This window comes from Pan paniscus, chromosome 15, assembly GCF_029289425.2.
Source record: "Pan paniscus chromosome 15, NHGRI_mPanPan1-v2.0_pri, whole genome shotgun sequence".
Lineage (NCBI taxonomy): Eukaryota > Metazoa > Chordata > Mammalia > Primates > Hominidae > Pan > Pan paniscus.
Genome location: NC_073264.2, coordinates 66537345 through 66562566, shown reverse-complemented (window position 1 = coordinate 66562566; position 25222 = coordinate 66537345). Strand labels below are relative to the sequence as shown.

Below are 25222 nucleotides of genomic sequence, written 5' to 3'. Positions count from 1 at the left end.
TAGAAAAGTATCTCAAGCATATGATATGTTTGGATCCTATTTTCATTGTAAAATGTTCCATTTCTAGAAAAGTATCTCAAGCAAGTTTTTATTTTTATTATTCTTTAACTTTAAAATAAAATGCTATTTTTTTTATTATTTTTTGACTGTTTCTCACAGTGAATCAAGTTTTATCAATAATTTCCAAGGCCTGGCAGTGTTCATGAAATAAAAGAGACTAGCAGTTTTAAACTTTACCAATTATACCTGACTTTAATGTGGACCTTAACGCCTTTTTTTAAAATAAGAAAATAAAGACCCAAGAGCTGAGATGGTAAGCTTTTACTCATACAGCTATCTGGAGACATTGCACTGTAGGGTTCATTTTACTCATCATTCTCTCTCTCTCTTTATCCTGGGATCATTGCTTAACCTAATGGGTGGGATTAAGTTAAATTACTCAATTTAATATTATTTACAAAAACTCAGTTTTTGTTTATTTCTTTTGCAGTTAATTTTAAGTTAAACAGGCTACCATTTAAACGGTACAAGACAGAATCTCAATTTTCAAATATGCAAAAAATATGCTGATATTGAACATATAGCTAGAAAAATCTAAATTTTTTTATTTTGTAACAACCTCAAAATATTTTATGTGAATTAAAGTATATTAAATTTAAATTTAAATATGGCTTTTATTTTCATAAATACTTTACATAAATATTGACCTTAGAATTGTGGTTTAAAATCTAAATACCCTAAAATCCTGAAGAAATCATGACTTCTGAGCATAGCATTATCTTTGACTCTGTGTTGTATTTGCCCGTTGAACAGATAACTATTCTCTTTCAGAAATAGCTCTAAAATGCTCTGACTCTGCCTAAAATGTTTTGTCTATTTAAGAAATGTTCTCTGACCGGGCACAGTGCCTCACATCTATAATCCCAGCACTTCAGGAGGCTGAGGTGGGCAGACCACTTGAGCCAAGAAGTTTGAGACCAGCCTAGCCAACATGGTGAAACCCCATCTCTTCTAAAAATACAAAAATTAGCTGGGCATGGTGACACACATCTGTAATCCCAGCTATTTGGGAGTCTGAGACATGAGAACTGTTTGAACCTAGGAAGTGAAGGTTGCAGTGAGCGGAAATTGAGCCACTGCACTCCAGCCTGAGTGGCAGAGAGATTCTTGTCTCAAAAAAAAAAAAGAAAAGAAAAGAAAAGAAATGAAAGGAAAAAAAGGTTTTAAAGAAATGTTTTCTGAGAACACAATACAGCAGGCCACTTATCTACAGAGATACTATGAAAATTACATAATTCATCTAAAAATGTTCAGAAACAAGAAAACAATTTAAAGTTGCAGTAAGTCTTTTAATGTCCAGGCTTAGAAGCTAGAGTCTAAACCATCCCACATTTTCTGAGTCAGAGCATAATACTTTCTCAAGACCTTTTTATTTCTATAACAAATAATGAACTACAGTTTCCTTATAATTCAAATAGGGTTTCAAGCTACTTTTTGAGGTCATTAATTTCCCCAAGGCAGAAAGACAGTTTCTATCACTTTCATCCTACATATTCATTCAAGAAAGTTTAAACTGACTTTTCCATGCCCAACCTTTACCCTCTTTAAGTATGTTTTTAATACAGAATTCTAATTTACTTGACTTTTCTAGATGACTTTTGAAGCTACCTATATGAGGCTTGACGTTATTAATCTACCTGTATATTTCTGGTCTACTGAGGGAAGAGAGAGACCCTCTCATATTGTTTTATATTGTTTTACACTCAGTACCTGTTTTAAGAAAAAAAACAAGGAAGTGAAATCAAAGACAGGCAGCCCGGCGCCAGGCCCAAAACCAGGCCTGGGCCTGCCTGGCCTAAACCTAGTAGTTAAAAATCAACTCATGACTTAGAACCCGATGTTACACATAGATTTCAGGCACTGTATTGTGAAACTCCCTGCTCTGTTCTGTTTCACTCTGACCACCAGTGCATGCAGCCCCTATCACGTACCCCCTGCTTGCTCCAATCAATCACAACCCTTTCATGTGAAATCTTTAGTGTTGTGAGCCCTTAAAAGGGACAGAAATTGTGCACTCAGGGAGCTGAGATTTTAAGGCAGTAGCTTGCTGATACTCCCAGCTGAATAAAGCCCTTCCTTCTATAACTCGGTGTCTGAGAGGTTTTGTCTGCAGCTCGTCTTGCTACACTACCACTATATTCAAGAAGGCTACCTAGTATCTCCAAAATCAGGGAACACCACAAGTTCCAACAGATCCCCTTTCTAATAATTTTACATCATTTCTCTTTCTATACTCAAAATGACCATAAATTGCAAGTTTCTTCCCCTAGCCACAATGTCTGTTAAATTGTGTTCTCATTATGTTTTAATAACATTTTAAAAAAGAAATGCAACCATGGCCTAAAAGGCAATAGTTAAATCATCACAGCGCTTTAACAGTAGCAACAACAAAAAGTAATTTCTGTTAGTAAAAAATATATGGGGTCAGGGGATGAAGAAAGGTTGATTAATGGGTACAAACATACACTTAGAAGAAATAAGACCTGGTGTTCAATAGATCAATAGGGTGATTATAGTTAACCTTACTTAGTTGACTGTACATTTCAAAATAGCTAGGGAAGAGAATAATTCAAATTTTCTTAATATAAAGAAAAAATGAATATTTAAGTTAACGGATATTCCAATTACCCTGATTTTATTACATAAAGGTATCAAATTATCACATGTACCCTGAAAATAAGTATGTACACCTAACATGCATCAATGCAAAAAAAAATTTTTTTTTTTTTTTTTGAGACAGAGTCTCACTCTGTCACCAGACTAGAGTGCAATGGCGTGATCTCGGCTCACTGCAACCTCTGCCTCCCGGGTTCAAGCAATTCTCCTGCCTTGGCCTCCCAAGTAGCTGGGACTACAGACGTGAACCACCACACCCAACTAATTTTTGTATTTTTAGTAGAGATGAGGTTTCATCATGTTGGCCAGGATGGTCTCGATCTCTTGACCTCATGATCCGCCCGCCTCAGCCTCCCAAAGTGCTGGGATTACAGGTTTGAGCCACCATGCCCCACCAAATTTTTTAAAGAACATAGAGTCACATTTTTTTTTAATGTATGATTGCAGCAGTTTTATGATCATCAAAAACTAAAAACAGCCTAAATATCCATAAACAGGTATATGAATAAACTAATTATGGTACATCCATAAAGTGGAACACTACTCAGCAATAAAAAAGAACAAACTACTGATACACAACTACTGATGCACACAGCAACATGAATAAACCTCAAATATATTATTCTAAGTGAAAGCCAGGATTTAAAAACTACATCTTAGATGATTCCAATTAAATAACATTGGAAAAGGCAAATTACAGGGATAGAAAGCAGATCAGTGATTGCTAGGGATTGAGGTATAAGGAGAGGTTAACTACAAATAGGCAACACGAGCAAATTTGGAAGGTTTAGAGAATGTTTTAATTGTGGTGATATATATTTGTCAAAATTAATAGAATGAACACTAAAAATAAATAAAAATGTTAATGTAGGACTGAAATCTGGACAAGAATACCTTTAAAAGCCAGCTACTAAAAATGTCAGCAATGTTTAAGATGAGTTGCTTATTTTTAGCACCAAATATGCCACACAACGATGCCAAAAGTTCAGTGTACCGCATTCAACCACAACTTGTTTTATCCAGCCCCATAATTTAAAGTACAAAACTATTTAAAAGGAAGTAAATTTTTTTCAATTTATGCAGTGAATATTGTATATAGTAGGCAGTAAGAAAATGTTTCTTAACTAATACACAATTCAACAGAGTTTAGACTGACTTGGCCTTTCTGCTTTACTGGTACATAACATGTAGCTTTAACCACAAAATTATCTATTTCTCAAAATATTAACATATAATTAGAACAGGGAAGTGCTGTCCACAAAATACACTAACCTGAATTTGTCCAGTTAATCAACAAAGGCAATAAATCACTTTATCTTGAACAAAAAGACCATTAGGGTCATGGATGTCCTCTGAGCAAAAGCAGCAACCTGAAACAAAATAAAAATATGTGAAATTCAGCCCTACTCAAGCTTCAGTTAGCATTATTATATAATTTTTTAAATACCTTTAACTTTTCTTTATGTAGCCAGTCATAACATGCAAATTCACTTATTTTGTACACTGACTTATTCTGTAAGCACTTTCCAAATGTCAACAAAAAATGGGTTTTCATTTTGCAAATTATACCCAAACTCAGTAACACTCAGTGGTTTAATTTGCTTCATAGTTCAACTTAAAATAAGTTAGCGCTCATATAACTTGCTTTGTGAATATAAAATTCTTTAACTTTGTCTATCTTTTAACATAAAAGGCATTCAGAAATGTACCTCTTTTCAGACCAAAGCTCAAAATCTTTTGTATTTCCCCTCGATTTTGTATGACACCTCAGTTAGCTACATAACCTAGTTTCTTACTATCTTCTACACAAACCTCCACTAACGCCAATTTAATTTTGCTTTCTTTCCATAGAACAATTTGTTTATTCTCAGTTGTCACCCTGCAATACAACATTCCTTTTTTTAAAAAACAGGGATTTTTTTCTCCTTTATCAATCAATGCATATCCATCAACTTTCTCAAAATCCAGCCCCTCTATACCTCCCTGCCTGAGAGCTGACATAATCATTCTATACTCCATTAATCTTCAGTAGAGTATTTTGCTGCCTTATACATGCACCATCTCATGCAGTCTTTTGATCAGGGGCCCTTCTCCTACTTCATTTGTTGCTGCCTCTCCCTCATCCAGTATCATGTTTGGCACACAGTAATCAATATGATTAACTGAAAAGTGAAATGGCCTTAATAAAGATTCGCACATCAAATGTTCACTGAGTGTGTAGTATGCGCAAGTCACCAAGTACAAAAACCCAAGAACAGTACAAAGACACAATACATTCTATAGAAATGTGTGTTTCTGCCACTCGCTTTACTCTTATGTCAACAACATGAGATTTTTCTCTGATTGACATTATTAATTGTGAGAAGCAGTTTTTCTCCAATGACATCAAAGTCTACTGAAAACAATTTTAGGCAATTACAACTAATATAAAAGCAATATCACCAACTTAAACTCCTCCCACCACAAAGGTAACACAACTATTTTCTTTTTTTTAAAGATTTTAAAATTTATTTTGTTTTACTTTATTGTAGAGACTGGGTCTCGCTATGTTGCCCAGGCTGGTATCAAACTCCTGGGCTCAAGTAATCCTCATGCCTCAGCCTCCCAAAGTGCCGGGATTGCAAACATAAGCCACCATGCCCAGCCTGTATAATGCTTTATTATTTACATTATCTCATACATCTATTTGAAGAAGACATAGTCAACTACTCCCAAAGCCCATAAACGTACAATTATTAAATAGCCATCAAGTCTAAAGTCAGCAAAGGTTTATTGTAATTCTTTCCTGTAACTTCACCCAAAAGTCTTTGCCAAACTCCTCAATAATCCAATAGTGTGAAATGTATGCTTCCAGCCATTATGGAATAACTGGTAACAGATTTACCCTCAGATGGTAAGCAACTGCAAAACCAGACAAAATACATGACAGTTTCCAGACAGTGAACAACAATTAGTGTAGATCTGTGTTCCCTGAAACAAGAAAACAAACTAGATAAGGCCTATGACCACCCTGGCTTTCTGCCTAGAGACATGTTCTAGACACCATTGCCAACAGGGAAATTCAAAGCAGAATACAGCAGTCTTGCTAACTTGAAAAGAACAGAGTTTGGAACAGTGGAGGTGGCAAAAATTACTAGAATGATATACCAGAAAGGAGAAACTTAAGCAGAAAAAAGCTACAGATATGTACATTGGGGTCCACTTGAGTCATCAACTAAATACTAATCTACACATGCTTAGGGTGAAGTTCCATAAAGTCAGACAAAAAACATCCTCCAGGAGCTATAATATGAACAACTCTGGGTTGACACTGAGCTTGGAGACATCTGAGTTCCATCCAGCCACAGCAGAGACATCTCTTTACACTCTAGGCCATAGGTACAGACCTCAGGAGGGCTAAATTTGCCCTAGAATAAAGATTACTCTATAATGATCCCAACAGAGCTTAAAAACAAGACATGAAAGGACAATCTGATCCTCAATTTAACATCTGTAACCAACAGCCAGATTGGAAAAGTCTCATAATTCATGAAGCATAAAATATTCAGAAGGGTTTTGCCTCAGTAGTGGGGAAAATTAAATTAAGTGGTTACACTTAACAAAGATTAAAAGCAATACCTAAAAGTTAAAAAACACTTTCAAATAACTTCAATACAGACCAGGAAAAAGTTCAAAAATATCTGCAGGCACCAGGGCTGGTGGTACACACCTGTAGTCCCAACTACTCAAGAAGTTGCAACAGGAGGATCACTTGAGCCCAAGAGTTTAATACTGCCATGACCTATGACCATGCTACTGCACTATTGCCCAGGTAACAGAGCAAGACCCCATCTCTTAAAAAAAAAAAAAAGAATATAGGAATATAAAAATGTCCAGCACCCAACAAGGCACAATTTACAATGTCTTATTTTACATGCCTGATATGTATCAATTAATTAACTAGCAGGTTAAAAAAACTAAGGCAAGAAAACAGAGCCAGAAGGAAAGCTATCAATCAATCAAAACCAACCCAGAAATGACAGGGTTGATAGAATTAGGAGACTAGGACATTAAAAGTTATTATATATCTGTTCCATATGTACTAAAAGCCAGAAGAAAGGTTAAGTATATTAAGACACAGACAAAAAAGACCCAAGTTGAACATCTAGAAATAAAAACTAGAACGTTGGAAGTCCTCTACCTGGCACACCTGTTGAATTATGAAGCTTTTTTGTCTGATGGATTCAGGCTCTACTCCTAACCATGTGTGAGCTCTAATTATTATATTATTCCCTCAATTCCTTTTTGGTGGTTCTTCCGCAGCTTCCCATAGTTTCCTTACAGGCATGTATTGATCAGTAGTCAATTGAATTCTTGAAAGCAATTTCTACAGATCTGTGAATTTCTGTCTCTTGCAGCTTTCTCCTCTCTCATACTCTACCTTGTGAACTCTAGCTGCCTTGGCCCCCCAATCTCCCAGCTAGCTCTACCTCTTCAATACAGAGAAATCTCTAGGCTCCTCCTGGGTTCCACTGCTTTGTTCCATCCCTACAAACCCTCTCTAGGTGTGAGCTAGAGCAACCGCATGATCTCCCCTAATTTGTTTCCCATCCCTTGGGGATCAATGTCTTTTGCTGCTTGATGGCAAATGTCTTGAGGACTGTGGTTTCATTATTTCATCCCATTCTTTAGTTGTCTTAGGTGGAAAGACCATCCCTATTAGTCCATCTTACCTGGAAACACTGTATTTTAAAGGGGGACTATGAACTTAATTAACTTTGTGACAGCACTGAATGCTGAAATTTTCTAAAAATTAGATGTATTCAATAAATACCACTTATATGTCAATAAGTTATCCTAAAGCAAAGAAGCATAAATAGGATCTAAGAATGAGAAGGAACTCATATGAAACAAAATATTACCATAGGAGAAACTAAAGATATTTAAGAAATGCATATTATTGACAGGAACGGGGGACAGAGAAATTCTAGGCAGAAAATGGCGGGTCCCCAGCATAACCTCACCCTCAAGCCAAAAAGCCTGTAACCATGGCCCAAAGTGAGAGCTTATATCTCCGTTTTCTGGCTCAAATGTTGCCTTTTCCTAAATCACCCACGGTCCTGCCCCATCCCATCCTGTGCCTATAAAAACCCCAGACTCGGCTGGTAGACAAGACGATGGCTAGATATTGGAGAGAGGTGGCTTGACTTCAGAAGGACAGCTTGATGGCATTACTACAGAGAAGAATCTTGCCAGAGATGGCTGAACTTCCCAGGGGAAGATTACCTACCCACCCTGTCCCCTTTTCAGCTTCCATTTCCACTGAGAGTCCCTTTCATTTCCAATAAAATCCCCTGCATTTACCATCTTTCAATTCATTCATGTAACCTCATTTTTCCTGGGCGCCAGACAAGAGCTCAGGAGCCACAAGTGTGGATACAAAAGGCTTTCACAGTAGCCCTTTGGCCTCACTGGCAGAGGGCAGCCACTTCACAAAAAAAAGGCAAAGGGTCCACTGAGTTGTTAGCACTTAAGCTGTCCACGGACAGCGGAGCTAAAAGAGCACTGTAACACACCCTCTGGAGCTTCAATAGTCGCAGGCACCCGCTCCTGGACACTGCTGTGGGGCCTGCAGAGAGTTCACTCCTGCTGTGGCTAAAGCATCCGGCCATTCCGGCACCCACTCATATGCGCACTCCCTCCTGCGAGGGGCAGAACGCAGTGGGTCCGAGTGAGTGGAGGTTGAGCCCTCTGGAGCCAAAGCAGCCGGCTGGCTTCAGTACTCATTCACTCCAATTCCCACACCCGTTCACTTGTGCACTCCCTTCCACAAGGAGTTAAGAGTGGTGGGCTGGGGCCAGGCGCAGTGGCTCATGCCTGTAATCCCAGCACTTTGGGAGGCTGAGGCGAGCGGATCACGAGGTCAGGAGATCAAGACCATCCTGGCTAACACGGTGAAACCTCGTCTCTAACAAAAATACAAAAAATTAGCAGGGTGCGGTGGCGGGCGCCTGTAGTCCCAGCTACTAGGGAGGCTGAGGCAGGAGAATGGCGTGAACCTGGGAGGCGGAGCTTGCAGTGAGCGCCACTGCACTCTAGCCTGGCCGACAGAGGGAAGACTCCCTCTCAAAAAAAAAAAAAAAATAGGGTGGAAGGGTGGTAGGCTGGGTAAACAAGGCACCCCTGTTGCGAGTCCCACAAAGGAGTCAGGGAAATATCCTGCTTCATTACGTAATAGAAAAAAATGATTAACCATGAAAGTTTACTTTCATGATAGGTGAATATCAACAGCGTCCAAAGAATAAACAATATCCAGTAATCAGCAATAATAAAAACCCAAACTAAGAAAAACCCCATTTTAGAAAAGATACAAACTGAAAGATTTCTCTGAGAAAAAGAAATATACCTGAAAAGATACAACCAAGAGTGCAGCATATAATATCATATCCACATCAAATATATGGAAGAAATTATTCACTTAAGAAGAAATGCTATACTTGCTTATCATTAGTGGCACTAGAATTCAGTCAAACGTTACAAGATCTGCTGTAGACTAACTGAACATGAACATAATAAAGGAAGAGAAGTAAAACGATAAGTCTTCAGGAGAAACAGAATACCTATAGAACTAAATAAACATCTTAAGTTATCTCCATGATAGAAAAAAGAAAGCATAAAGAAAGAAAAATGTTAGACTTTAAAATAAAGAAGTATAAAATAAAGAGGCTAGGAATCACAGGTTTTATTTTCAATCTGTAATGTTGAACAGAGTCAGTCATTTTTACCCACACCATTAGGAAGAAAGAAGACTGTGAGCTAAACTGAAGGTACCCTAGATGAGGAAAGAAAAACAGCAAATGGCCCACTGAGTCTCACCTTCAAAGAAATACATCTTGTTCTAAAAAAGGAAACCACACACACATGCATACATATACACACACAATCACATATGAAATGAAGAAGAACCCAAAGTTATGGGAAAACATGTTTAACAGATGACAAAAATAAACTCTATCAGTGGTGAAATTGGTCATTTTTAAGAAAAAGAGAAAAGTACTGTGTTGATAATAAAAGGGCTATTTACCCATAAAAAGTGAAAGCTATAAACATGTTTTAAAAGCTAAGTATGACTCAGGCACTACTGAGTCTTGTAACACTGATGGTCCTAAGGCCATTCTAGGTTTCCCCAAAGCTGGACTTCAAACAGGGAGATGCTTCAACCAAGAAAGTGAGCTTTCCACAGTGAAATAGGGTAAGGCAGGGGTGGCGACAGCCTAGAAGAGGCTGCTCGCTATGAAGAATTTTACTATTGAAAATTTATCAACCTAAATATAGTATGGGGTATGCTGCTCATGGCTAAGATAAAAATGCAGTAAGGCAGGACCTCAATGTCTTCTAGCTATGGGCCAATGTTAAGAGAGAAAACACAAGAAGGATGAAAGCCTCAGAGGAGAAAAGCACACTGACAATGGTATATTGCTTCCTTTCCTTCTCCTTTCTCTGTAGTGTTGATATTGATATTCTAAGTGACTCCAGTATATCAATGGAAGCCGCATTCTTTCTGTTTTGGCAAAAAGAAAAATAGTTAAGGTAGGTGATACATACTAACAAAAACTAGAGACTAAAATGGATTCTAGGAATAAGTGAAAAAAACGAAAAAGTCTGTTTTGTCCGCTATTTCAACAAAAACGAATTCATCATTGTAAGACTGTCAAAGTCATATTTATTGGTAAGCAAATATTTCCTATAATTATTCTAACAATTAACATTACTTTACAGTAAAATAAGTTATAACTAATTTATTCACTACTCCCCTTCCTTTGGTGAAGTTGTCTACATCATCAACATAAACTAGTACTAAATCAACTATATTAAATTTGGTCTAGTGTCTTACCAATTAAAAGGATCTATTTATTTATTCATAATGGTCTAGGTAAATCTGTCCTAAATTTGTAAGTTCTGTTTGACATTACAAAATCAATTCCCTTGTTTTCTCCCTCTTTCTCAAACCAGACTAATACGCCAAAAATCACTAAAACAATTTAAGTGATTTCTGTCATCCTTAATTCATAAATTCATTCATATAAATAGCTGTGTAAAATCACCTAAAATAAAAAATAATCTGAAAATTATAAAGGAAAATCGTATCAGTATCTATTACAGTCAAGATGCTTTTATAGTCATTATCCTTTCAGTTAGTCTGAATTAAGAAGGCAAAATACCAAAATTTCTGTTACAATACCATCACTCTTTCTAAATTCCCATGGGACACAGCTTGAATTTCTAAATCCTTTTCAACTTCCTATACATTGTAACTGGTTATTTTTCCCACCCCATCCCCAAAAGATTGGGCACACCATGAGAACAGAGCCTGTGGTTATTCACCTTTATATCCCTTAGTGATTTCTAGCACACTACCTTAACACATATTATATTTAATAGTTTCTACTCACCAATATCCCTTCTACTTATCTCACAAGGATACTGCAAGGATCAAATAGTACAACATTTATGAGTACTGTGCTTAAAATATTGTGCAGATATCAGATGTATTTTATTTTATTATTGTCTATGATTATTCTAAATCTTAGCTGGAAAGTAGCAATATGCTACAGGGAATGAGAACAGAAGAAACGATCCTCCTGATAAGCATGAGTTTGATGGTGGCTCCATTGCCTCCTTTATTCTGCCCCCCAATTCTATAGGTTCTAGACCCACTTACTCATGACCAAAGCTTTCATCACCCCCTGCCTGCATCATCCCAGCACTCTTCACCATACCACAAACATCATCTGGCGTTTTTATGGTTTCTAGTACCAGCTCCACTTCCAGCTCCCAATCTATAGTTCATAACCATTGGATATTTTGGCTACTATCTCTAAGCTATCTCTTACCAGGTAAGATAAAGAGATAGAATCAACAGGTCAGGGGTCTTATGACCTAACACTATCCCTGTGATACTGAATAAATCATGTCTGTTTCTGTGCCTTTATAAAAATACCAATATAAATATGTCACACTGCCTTAGTTGCACTAATTTAGGTAGGATATGAGGAGCCCAGGAGCTGGTTATCGTGCCTTTCAAGAAACACATTCTGGCATTGAGAAACTAATCCTGAAACAGAAACGAAGAGGCTTAGTACTAGTCCCAGCTCTAAACAGAAATTTACTATGTGATCTCAGAAATAACATTATCATTATCCCTAGATGTCTAGATATTCTCCTATAATGAAGGAACTGGAATAAATTTTAAAGGTCTCCTCCAGATCTAAAATTCTGAGATGAAAAGCCTATACTGCCATCTTCCAGGGGCCATTAGAATTTTTCAGCTTGTATTTCAATTGAACTTACCACTTGCTACTAAACACGCCAAAAACATTCTAGTAATTCAACCAGACAAGATACCATTTGAAAAAATGTATGTATTTGAAAAAATGGTATCTTGTCTGGTTGAAGAAAAAAAATTTTCAGAAGAAAAAATTTTTTTAATCTTTTAATTTAATCTTTTGTCAAAACATTCCTTTCCAATCCAAAAAGTCCTTTTCCTTCATTATTATAAAATAAAGGTATTTTCCTATAATTCTTCAACATAAAATGTACAATGATTACACTGCGCCTTGATTTACTGGAAACTAAAAAATGCAGCTTATATTCACCAAGTTTAGTAACAAACTCAAACAAAATTTACTTTCTTTTGGGTTTGTTTTTTTTTTTTGAGAGAGTCTCATTCACTGTCACCCAGGCTGTAGTGCAGTGTGGGACATCCAGCTCACTACAACCTCTGCCTCCCAGGAGCAAGTGACTTCTGCCTCAGCCTCCTAAGCAGCTAGGATTACAGGCATGCACCACCATGCCCTGCTAATTTTTTGTATTTTCAGTAGAGACCAGATTTCACCAGCCAAAAGGGAAAAACATGAAAATAAAGAAAGGTTACAAGATTTATAGGATAGCATAGAGAAAATTTTCAGATTATAAGAGTTGAAGAAAGAGAAGAGACAGACAAAGGGGCAGAAACGTTTATTTAAAGAAACAATAGCAGAGTCGGGTGTGGTGGTACGTGCCTGTAGTCCCAGTTACTCAGGAAGCTGAGGCTGGAGGATTGCTTGTGCACAGGAGTTCAAGTCCAGCTTGGGCAACATAGCAAAACTCTGCCTGAAAAGTAAGGAAAGGAAAGGGAAACAGAGAAAGACCCTATCTTTACAAAAAAAAAAAGGGAGAGAGGGTGAGGGGCAGGCTCCCACTGGTCAAAGATATAACAACAATTTGAGCTTCATTAAGCATATTAATTGCAATGAATGAAAATCTAAACATGTTTAAAAAAAAAAAAAGCCCTAAAACATCTTCACAGGTTTAGATGTAACAATTTCAGTATCTTGAAAACTGGTAAATAAAAATAAAGAATCAAGTATTTATCCTGGCTTTCCTTGTGAATTATACTATTTACTAACCAAACAGTGATGAAGAAAATATTCTATGGAAGTATGCTAAGTAATAAATTAAAAAGAAATAATTTAGAATATCACTATCACTATTTTGCAACCTCCAATGAATTAATCCATCTAAGTAGTGAGTATCAATGGCTGCTAACGTCACAAAGAGAGTCATCCAAACAGCCAAGTGCCTTCTGATGACACACTTCCTATTGCCTTGCCAAAGGGATCACACCTAATTAGGATCAAGCCTCTGAATCCAGCTGAAAATCTACAGGGCATACAGAGAACAGAGGAAAGTGTTAAACTGCACTATTAGTATGCAATCAGCAGAATGCAAACTGTGGGAAACTCTACAAGGCAAACAGCCCAGGGTTCAATAGCTAACTTGTAAGAAAAAGAGACAGATGAGATGGGGGATCTGTAGATTAAAAGGCTTAAAAGACGTATCAAATTCAAAATATATATATATACGTAGTATTACAGTGTCTAAGGATATAGTATCACTTGGGTGATAAAACCAATGAACAGCATTATTTCAATAAATGATAGTTGTTACCTATTTTAAAATGTGAAGCTGTACTAGGTGACCATCCCAATTCTTTGCACATGATTATAGTGCTAATTATTTTAATATGAAAGGTTTTCTAGCTGGGCACAGTCGCTCACACCTGTAATCCCAACACTTTGGGAGGCCAAGGCAGGGGGATCACCTGAGCCTAGGAGTTCAAACCAGCCTGGGCAACATAGTGAGACTCTGTTTCTACTTTTTAAAAAATAAAAAATAAAGGTTTTCTGTGCATCAGTCACTTTTCATACAAATCTTTGAGACGTAAAAAAAAATCTAATAGAGAAAACATTAGACAGTATTTATACAAGTTTATTTGACCAGTAGTTAGACCAAATGCCTTATAAAGTAGACACATGTTCAGTTTCTTTGTATGTCTTCCATTTTATTTCTTAAGTTAGCATACAGTAAAACAGACTTTTGAGAGGAAGTAGGAGTATACAGTTCTATGAATTTCAACACATGTATATCCATACTCAGGATACAGAACAGTTCTATCACCCCAAAAACTCCCTCATGCTGTCTCTCCATAGTCACACACCCTCCCCCACCATAACCCCAGGTCCATTTTGTGCTGCCATAACAGAATACCTGAGAGAGGGTAATTTATAAACAACAGAATTTTGTTTCTCACAGCTCTGGAGGCTGGTAAGTCCAAGATCAAGGTGCCAGCATCTGGTGAGGATCTTTCTGGCTGTAAACACTCATGGTGAAAGGTGGAGGACAAAATGAGACAAATGTTACATCCTCACATGGCAGAAAAGCAGAAGAGAGCAAGCCCTTTTCATTCTTTTATTTATTTATGAGACAGAGTTTCGCTCTGTCTCCCAGGCTGTAGTGCAGTGGCGTGATCTCGGCTCACTGCATCCTCTGCCTCGCAGGTTTAGGCAATTCTCTGCCTCAGCCTCCTGAGTAGCTGGGATTACAAGCGCTCACCACCATGCCCATCTAATTTTTTTTGTATTTTTAGTAGAGACAGGGTTTCACCATCTTGGCCTGGTTGATCTTGAACTCCTGACCTCATGATCCACCCGCCTCGGCCTCTCAAAGTGCTGGGATTACAGGCGTGAGCCACCATGCCCGGCCGCAAGCCCTTTTTATAACAACATTAATCCATTTGTGAGGGCTCCCCCATATGAACCAATACATACACCTTCCATTGGGCCCCCCTCCCAACACTGTTGCATTGGTGATTAAGTTTCAACATGAATTTTCAGAGGGAACAAAAACATTCAAACCATAGCACTGGATAACCAGTACACATTCTCTACCACTACAGTTTTATTTTTTTGAAAATATCACGTAAATGGAATCAGGAGACTAGCTTTTTTAAAAAAGTATAATGTCTTTGAGATTCCTCCAAATTGCTACAACACACGTATCAACAGTTCATTCCTTTTTATAATTGGTACATCATCCATTGTATGATGTACCATAGTTTGTCCATTCACACATTAATATTTGTCTATTTGTACATTACCATTTGGGTTGTTTCCAGTTTTGGGCAATTGTGAACAGAGCATTACTGGTTTTTGCAGGAACATGTTTCATTTCCTTGGGTAAATACTTAGAAGTGGGACTGCCAGCTCATATGGTAACTTTATAAGAAACCACCAAATTGTTCTCTGAAGTAGCTGTATACTTTTTTGTATTTCCATCTGCAAGGCAGCAGAGTTCTAGTTGCTCTATATCTCTGTCAGCTTGCTATTGTCTAGGTTTGTTGGTTTGTTTTTGTTTTGCTTTTCTAATAGGTAAGTAATGGTATCTCGTGATTTCTACTTGCATTTCCTACTGGATAAATAGGTTTATGTACTCAGTTTTTTAAAAGAAATATTACATTTAACTCTACTTGTCAAAGAACTATGTTTACTATTTAGCACCCAGTCTGTTAATGAAATGCTTTTATAAACTAAACTAAGCTTGATGTCTTTTCAGAACCATGTGCAACATTAAGAGTTTCAAAGTGGCCTCTCAAGCAATAAGAGAAAGTTTATGCAAATATTTTCAATTTGTTTTACTAAATTAAAATTTTTATAAACTTTTAGTAAAAACTTATTGAAAACATTAAAAAGCTTGTCAAGTTACTTCTCATCTTTCCAAAAGCCATTTCTACAAAATAACATAAGTGTAACATTGTCACTTAGCACTTCTTTAAAGCTTATTTTGTGTTAACTCTGCTAAACCCTAAGCATACCAATATTAAGTCAAATGACTCTGAACTCAAGGAGTTTATATTACTCATGATTTTTGAAAATCAACTACTTTTTGGGGTGTCTTTTTTTTTTTTTATTCGAGGTCCTGCTCTGTTGCCTAGGCTGGAGAGCAGTGGCACAATCATGACTCACTGCAGCCTCAACCTCCTGGGCTCAAGCAGTCTTCTTGCTTTAGTTTCCCAAGTAGCTGGGACCACAAGCGCACACCACCACACCCAGCTAATTTTTAAATTTTCTGTAGAGATGGGATCTTGCTATGTTGCCCAGGCTGGTCTCAAACTCCTGGCCTCAAGTAATCCTCCTGCCTCAGCCTCCCAAAGTGCTGGGATCATAGGTGTGAGCCACTGCACCCAGCCTTGATTTTCAAAACTCTTTTTTTTTTTTTTGAGATGGAGTCTCGCTCTGTTGCCCAGGCTGGAGTGCAGTGGCGCAGACTCGGCTCACTGCAAGCTCCACCTCCAGGGTTCACAACATTCTCCTGCCTCAGCCTCCCAAGTAGCTGGGACCACAGGTGAGCATCACCATGCCCGGCTAATTTTTTGTATTTTTAGTAGAGACAGGGTTTCACCGAGTTAGCCAGGATGGTCTTGATCTCCTAACCTCGTGATCCACCCATCTCAGCCTCCCAAAGTGCTGGGATTACAGGCGTGAGCCACCACACCCACCCCAAAACTCTTCATTTTTTAGAATAGTTTCAGGTTTACAGAAACATTCTGAAGATAATACAGTAAGTTTCCATATACTACTCCTCTATCCGGTTTTCCCTATTATTAACATCTTATATTAGTATGGTACATTTTCTATACTTAATGAATATTGATATATTAACTAAAGCCCATAGTTTTAAGTTCCTCCTGTCTGTGACAGTTTTATAGATTTCCCTGTTTCTGATGACCACTTTTATGGTGCATGAGTAAGGTTTCCTTGTAGGATGCCCCTCTATACTGTATTCTTAATTTTTTTTTTTTTTTTAATGAGATGGGGTCTCACTCTGTCACCCAGGCCCAACTTGGCTCACTGCAAACTCTGCCTCCTGGGCTCAAGCAATCCTCTCATCTCAGCCTCCCAAGTAGCTGGGATCACAGGCACGTACCACCATGCCCAGCTAATTTTTTGTATTTTTGGTAAAGACAGAATTTTACCATGTTGCCCAGGCTGGTCTTAAACTCCTAAGCTCAAGCAATCCACCTGCCTCGGCCTCCCCAAGTGTTGGGATTACAGGTGCGAGCCACCACAGCGGGCCTATACTGTATGTATGTATGTATGTATGTATGTATTTATGACGGTCAGTACCTCAAATGTTTGTGTCCTCAAATGTCCACCCTTGGCCAGGCGTGGTGGCTCACTCCTGTAATCCCAGCACTTTGGGAGGCTGAAGCAGGCGGATTATGAGGTCAGGAGATTGAGACCATCCTGGCCGACATGTCTCTACTAAAAATACACAATACAAAAATTGGCTGGGTGTGGTGGCACATGCTTGTAATCCCAGCTACTCAGGAGGCTGAGGCAGGAGAATCACTTGAACCCGGAAGGTGGAGACTGCAGTGAGCCGAGATCGCCCCACTGCACTCCAGCCTGGCAACAGAGCAAGACTCAGCCTCAAAAAAAAAAAAAAAAAAAAAAGTCCACCCTTAGCTGTTTCTGTTTTGCTCTGGATTCATGCTTCTCAATCTGGATGCATCTAAGAATTATCTAGGGAGCCCTCTGAAAACCCAGATTAAATCTGGGATCCCTTTGAAAACCCAGATAAAATCCCATTAAATCTGAGTAAACATAGGTGGGAACTGAACAATGAGAACAACTGGACATAGGGTGGGGAACATCACACACCGGGGCCTGTCGTGGGGTTGTGGGAGGAGGAGGGATAGCATTAGGAGATATACCTAATGTAAATGACAAGTTAATGAGTGCAGCACACCAACATGGCACATGTATACATATGTAACAAACCTGCGTGTTGTGCACATGTACCCTGGAACTTAAAGTATAATTAAAAAAAAAAAAATCTGAGTAAATACAAACTGATTTTTTTTTTTTTTTTTTTGAGATGGAATCTCACTCTGTCACCAGGCTGGAGTACAGTGGCACGATCTCATCTTACTGCAACCTCTGCCTCCCGGATTCAGGCAATTCTTATGCTTCAGCCTCCCAAGTAGCTGGGATTACAGGCATGTGCCACCACACCCGGCTAATTTTTTTTTTTTTTTTTTTTTGTATTTTTAGTAGAGATGGGGTTTCACCATGGTGGCCAGGCTGGTCTTGAACTCCCAACCTCAGGTGATCAACCTGCCTTGGCCTCCCAAAGTGCTGGGATTAAAGGTGTAAACTACCATGCCCAGACCTGTACTCATTTTTAAACATAAAATAATTTACCTACTAAACAAATCTCACTGTGAACGAAAACTTGGTTCAAATTTTTTAATAATTATCAACATATATGTATACTTTTCTAAAATTTGTGAAAACAGAAAATGGTCACTATTCTAAGGTTCAATACTATGAATTACAATTAAACTGACATCTGTATTTCAACAACCCTAATCTCTTCTAACTCCACAAACATCCTCTACAGTAGGTCTCCATATATCAAGTAGGGAAAGAAATTCTAAAAGTTATAAAGAAAATTAAAAGTTACCTGCCTCTCTTTAAAAACATATGTATCTTTCCACTTACCCTTCCTAGTTATCTAAATAAGAAATTAACTACTAAAAAAAAACTGTGTAAAATATACTTCAATATAACCAGCTTATATTCATTCATTTTTTTCCTCTTTTAAGTGGCAGACATAGTTTTGAGTATAAAATGTAGCTCTAGTTTTCCTAGCTTGAATCTAAATTCTAATTCCTCAGTTATAAATTGTTGCAGAGGTAAGGAAGTTTCTACTCAGCCTCATTTAGGTGAAGGGTACTTCTCATTTACAATAATTGAGATAATTGGACTATGCTTTAGCTTTTCCCTAATTCTTGGTGTGTTTTATTGCCTGTATTGGTTCTTCATGAACCCAAATAAAATTCTCACTAATACTTGTGACTTACCAATTATACCAACTATAGATGTCTCAAATTTAAGAGTTTAAAAAAAAAGACCTTAGGTGGCCAAAGAAGTCATTTTCCCACAAGAGGAACTCCAGATGGATACAATTTTTAAACTTCATTTTAATTTGCAAATAAAAGTTACACATATGTATTGTGTACAACTGGATGTTTTCATATATGTGTATGTTGTGGAATGATTAAATCAAGCTAATTAACATACCTATTATCTCATATATCCAACCTTTTTTTGTTTTAATAGTAAGGACACTTAAAATCTACTCTCTAGCTGGGCATGGTGGCATATGTCTGTAATCCCAGCTACTAAGTAGGCTGAGGCAGGAAGATTGCTTGTGCCCAGGAATTCTAGATAAGCCTGGGCAACACGGTGAGATCCCATTTCAATTTAAAAAAAAAAAAACTACTTTCTAAGCAATTTTCAAGTATACAACACTTTATTATTAACTACAGTCAACCATGCTGTACACTGGATCTCCAGAATTTATTCCTCTAAATATCTGAAACTTTGTACACTTTAACCACATCTCCCCATTTCTCCCCAGCTGACAGCTCCTGGTAATCACCATTATATTCTCTGCTTCTTTGAGTCTAACTTTGTTAGATTCTACATATAAGTGAGACCACGCAGTATTTGTCTTTCTGTGTCTGGCTTATTTCACTTAGCATAATGTCCTCCAAGTTCTTCCATGTTCTTATAAATATCAAGACTTCCTTCTCCTGAAAAGCTGAACAGTATTCCACTGTGTGTGTGTGTGTGTGTGTGTGTATATATATATATATATATATACACATATACATATACACACACATATACATACACACACCACATTTTCTTTATCCATTCATGTGTTGATGAACACTTAGGTTGATTCTATATCTTAGCTATGGCAAATAATGCTTTAACAAACATAAGAGATAAGATAATTTTCTATTTGTAAAGAGATCCATGAGCAGAACTAGAGTGCTCAGCACTTACGTGATGGTTTCTCAACACTAGGAGGCTTTTGTGCATATTTTATTGTTACTATTGGTGTTTAAGGGAGCATTTATTTTCCTTTAAAAGTACTCCACATCCATAGAGAAAAAACTTGTAGTTTCTTTTCCTCTCCATGAAACGCTTTATTAAATGAGTAATTTGTTTGAATAACTGAGACAGTATGAATTATGTACCAGCTAGGAACCCCCTTCAAAGTAAGAAAGGAAATAGTTTCTATCACTCTTTAAAATTTTTTAAATATATTTATTTACATTTAGGAGTATGGCTTTAAAGAAACTTCTGTCCTTCACATGACCCTCCAGTTCAAGTGCCCAACAGAGTCTGACTTGAAATTAGCAAGTTACTAAACAAAATATTCTAATTAGCCTGTATGAGGTGCATGTCCATTCTCTGAGGAAGACTGACTTGTTTCCCTCCATCTCTACTTCTGTTCTGAGTATTATTACTATGATCCTCCTAAACCAGTTTGTCCACATCCTTATAGCCTCAAAAGTAGAGAGGATCTCCTTTCTGCTAGATGCAGTTCCAAAAACCCAGGACAGAGCTGGTATTTTTGCTTACATATCCATCCTTGAACCAATAACTGTGACAGTAACAAGCTTCCATTTGGATCATGTTACTAGGGTAGGGATAGGATGAGTTTTCCAAAAGAGGCAAGTAAAAAGGGGTCTGTTAGTGATCTAGACATATTCTCTAGAGGAACTGCTGGCAGCCAATTAGCCAAACCAATCTGTATCAACTAAAATTGGAGGGCAGGGGAGACTTAATGGACACATCGTTCTTTAGAAATTATATTTTTCATTAGGAAATAAAATATGTGTAACTGTGCTTACACATTCCTTCATATTCCTGTTAAAGTTTCTTTTTAAAAAATTAAAATTTCAGGTGCTACATAACTAGCAATGCATAGCAGCTTCTAACTGCAACACTGTGCCTGTGAACAATCATTATAGAAAATGTGGAGAGCAAGAGAATTCAGGGACTTAGCAGTGGAGATGAAACAGCACCAAGAGTTCAACCACAGAACAGGAAGCAGAAGGGAAGATGCCTTAGATGGAGGTGTGAAGGATCGTGGATTCAGCAATGCATAATAAGAAAATCCAAAATAACTATGGCATAAACAAAACAGAAGTTTATTTCTCTCTCACATAAAATAATCTGATAATACTCCAGAGCTGCTCTACCATGACATAAATATACAGGGTCTTTCCAGCTCTCCATTCTACCATCCTTATAAGTATAGCCCCTATCCTCATGATCTAAGTTGGCAGCTGGAAAAAATGATAAAAAATGGTAAAGCTCTTCCTTTAAATAGACTTCTGGGAAATACCAAATACTTCTACTGACATCTAACTGACCAGAATTTAGTCACAAGGTAGTAACTTGCTACAAGAGAACTTCAGAAATTTGTTCTTTCAGCAAGTGGCAATTGGGCCCTCTATCTAGGTTTCATTAACTTGAGAGAAGCAGAGAATGAATATTTGAGGGGGAAAAAAAACTGCCAATTTCTCTTGTAACAGGTCAAAGACAAGAAAGGCAGATGAAGGTAACATGTGAATGTAAACTTTCCTTCTCTAATCTCAAGCTACAAAATGGCTAGACTGAAATATTCTTGATATATTCTTACTTGAGAGAGGAAATGGACAAACAACTTTTGATTTTACTTTAGACAACTTCTTATCCCCTCTCTCCATATTATTATAAAAGCCCATATGAGAAGTAAAAGTGTGAGCCAAAATAGTTTGGGTCAAAGTTTTAAAACCTCCTTACTATACAGAGGTATGAAACCAACATGTCCAACAAACAGAAAACACCAAAGCAGAAATAATTTAAAATCAAAGAAAAAAAATCACTATCACTATAAAGACTCTTCTACAGTTAAGACTTCTACATTACTTCCTAGATCCAGAAACTCAGGCTAAACTCCTCTTCTTCACTCCCTACTCCATTGCTTGCTAAACCTCTCTCCTTGCATCCATAAAGCATATCTAATCTCCTTGGTTCTCCTTCCTTGCTGTTTTAAGGATTTTATTGTAATCACTATGGGTAATAACAAAAAAATTAAGAAATTATGAAGTTTTTAAAACCTTATAAAATACTCTGGGACCTCAAATATTCTCATTTTACTGGGAAGAACTAATGATGTCAAGTAATATGAATTCATGTACTCTAGTCCCAAAACAGTAAATTGCATTTCTAAGACCCTAAACATTAGGTGACGTATTTCAAAGTCTTTCTTTAACACAAGCATGACATGGAGATGGCAGTGGTGGTGTTAGTGGTGATAAGACCAAATTAAGACCTTTGGAGGTCCCAAGTACAGAAAATATAATAGTATAGCCCTCTATTCTCTCCCTATTAAATACAAAATAAAAACAATACTGAACAGCTAACATTTAATCCAATAAATTCTTATTTCTTTCCTAATTCTATTTCAGTATTTTTTTAAATGTTAGGTAGCAAATGCTTTCAATTGTTTTTCAAATTCTTTTCTTTCTGCTTTGCTGATACCCTAAGCTTTTGTTTGATAAAAAGCTGTGGCTAATCAGTACTAAGTGCTAATAAACAAAAGTAAAAGCAGTTGTAACTTGAAGAGGTCTGCTCTACATCAGATATTTTACATGCATTATTTATAATTCTTGTCACATCTACAAAAAGGAGAGATTATCAATCCTGTTTTGCTGATAAAGAATGAACTCAAAGAAGCTAGACAAGATGCCCAAGGTCACTCATGCAGTAAATGGCAGAGTCGAGTACCTGAAATAGGCCTTTATGTCTCCCAGGTCTGATCCATTAGACATACTGCCTGTAGGGCATTTCTTCAGAACTAGCTCCTGGACAAAAATTTCATTTCAGAGAAACATTGAAAAATGCTTTTTAAATGCATCATTTGGTAGTACTCAAATTTTCCATGGAACCTAATCACCGATAATCCTAGATAATAACTGTAAATATATAGCCCAGACTGCTACACTGCACAACTCCAGTAGGAAAAAAGAAAAAAAAATTTTATGTGAATGATGTCCCCTGGAATTGTGTGATACAGTTGAGTGTGCAACCCCAATGCTTGTCAAAGACCTTGTCAGGGCCATTTACTATTCTATTTTGGAAAAAAACTTTTTTTTTTTTTTTTTTTTTGAGAGGGAGTCTCGCTCTGTCGCCCAGGCTGGAGTGCAGTGGCACAATCTTGGCTCACTGCCAGCTCCACCTCCCAGGTTCACACCATTCTCCTGCCTCAGCCTCCCCAGTAGCTAGACTACAGGCGCCCACCACCACACCTAGCTAATTTTTTGTATTTTTAGTAGAGACAGGGTTTCACCACGTTAGCCAGGATGGTCTCGATCTCCTGACCTCGTGATCTGCCTGCCTCAGCCTCCCAAAGTGCTGGGATTACACGTGTGAGCCACTGTGCCTGGCTACTATCATTGTTTTTTAAAGCCAATAAGCATTCTCGAAAAGTTAAAGAAAAGTTTTTGTTGTTGTTGTTTTGAGACAGGGTCTTGCTATGTTGCCCAGGGTGATCTCAAACTTCTGGGCTCAAGCGATTCTCCTGCCTCAGCCTCCTGAGTAGCTGGGATTACACACTTGTGCCATCAGGACCAGCTCAAGAAAGATATTTTACAGCCTGGGCAACACAGTGAGACCTTGTCTCTACAAAAAAATTAAAAACTAGCCAGACATGGTGGCATACACCTGTGGTCCCAGCTTCTCGGGAGACTGAGGTAGAAGAACTGCTTGAGTTCAGAGTCGTCTGAGGCTACAGTGAGTGATGATCACACCACTGCACTCCAGTCTGGGTAACACAGCAAGACTCTGTCTTTTAAAGAAAAAAAAAAAAAAAGGGAAGATATCTTAAAGCACATGAAAATAAAAATACACCAAAAGTCAATTGTAAGAAAATGCAAACTAAAACCACATGATATACAACTATACACCTATTATAAGAGCTAAAATTAAAAAAAAAAAAAAGAAAGAAAAAGGAACAGATACTACCAAGTGCTAGTAAGGATGTAGAGCAACTGGAACTCTCAAACATCATTGGTGGAAATGCAAAATGGTACAACCACTTTGGAAAACAATTTGGCAGTTTCATACAAAATTACACATATGCTTATCATATCATCCAGCAATCTGCTCCTAGGTATTTACCCAAGTGAAATGAAAACTTATGATCACACACAACGCTATACATGAATGTCTATAGCAGTTTTATTCATAATTGCCAAAAACCAGCAATAAGCTAAACGTCTTTCAACAGACAAATGGATAAACTAACCATGGTACATTCATACCACAGATTACTACTCAGCAATGTAAAGGAACGAACTATTGATACACGCAACATAAATGAATCTCAATGAATTTTCTAAGTAAAAGAGGCTGATCCAAAAGTCTATATAACTACAATGTCACTTACAGTTGGCCCTCCATATCCACTAGTTCCGTATGTGAGAATTCAACCAATATGGATAGAAAATATTATAGTAAAAAAAAATACAACAAAAATAATACATATAAACAACATAACAACGATGTATATAGTATTTACATTGTATAAGATATTATATTTAGCGATGACTGGAGTACCAGGAGGATGTGTGTGTATATGTAAACACTAGGTCATTTTACATAAGGGACCTGAGCATCTGTGAATTTTAGTATCTGAAGGGGTTTTGGAACTAATTTCCCTCAGATAAGGAGTGACAACTGTGTATGACATTCGGAAAAGTAAAACGGTAGCCATAGAGAATAGATCAGTGTTTTCCAGGGCGATGAACTTAGGGGGAGAGGTTAACTACAAAGGGGCAGCAGGAGTTCTGTGTCTTGATTATGAGGGTAGATACATATTATATGCATTTGCCAAAATCCATAGAACTGTGTATCGCAGTGTGAATTTTAATGTATTAATGCATAATTTAAAAATGAAAAAAGTTGTATAAAAAATAAAGGAAATATGCCAAATTGGGAAAAAAGAAAAAAAAGGTGGGGGGGCTTTTCACTACCAGATCTACAAATGGTTATCCTCTGGAGATAATACAGCTGCCTCCACTGAGCTGTAAAGATAAAATGTAAAACGCTTAACACAGGCTTACCACACAGTAAATTCTTAGTTTTGAATTCTTAAATTCTAGTTCCCTTCCCTTTCCCTGCTTCTCTCTCCTATGTAAGTATTTCTCTTTCACTGTGTCTACTATTGCCTTTTCTTTCTTCTGCCTCTGAAATGGCTTTACATTGTTTTTGCTACTTCAAATTCCTTTTCCCTATTTCTCTGGTTAACAACATCTATCCTCTGGGGAACTGACACT

General features: G+C 37.4%; 1 protein-coding gene across 13 annotated transcripts in view; it reads right to left on the bottom strand.

The window, feature by feature from the left end:
• Window positions 1–25222, bottom strand: part of FUT8 (fucosyltransferase 8) — a 395429-nt gene that overhangs the window by 278041 nt on the left and 92166 nt on the right. For all 13 annotated transcript variants that reach the window (XM_063596244.1, XM_063596245.1, XM_063596242.1 and 10 more), the window contains exon 2: window positions 3949–4046. The gene's annotated coding sequence lies outside the window, so the exon portion shown is untranslated. The remainder of the gene's footprint in view (window positions 1–3948; window positions 4047–25222) is intronic.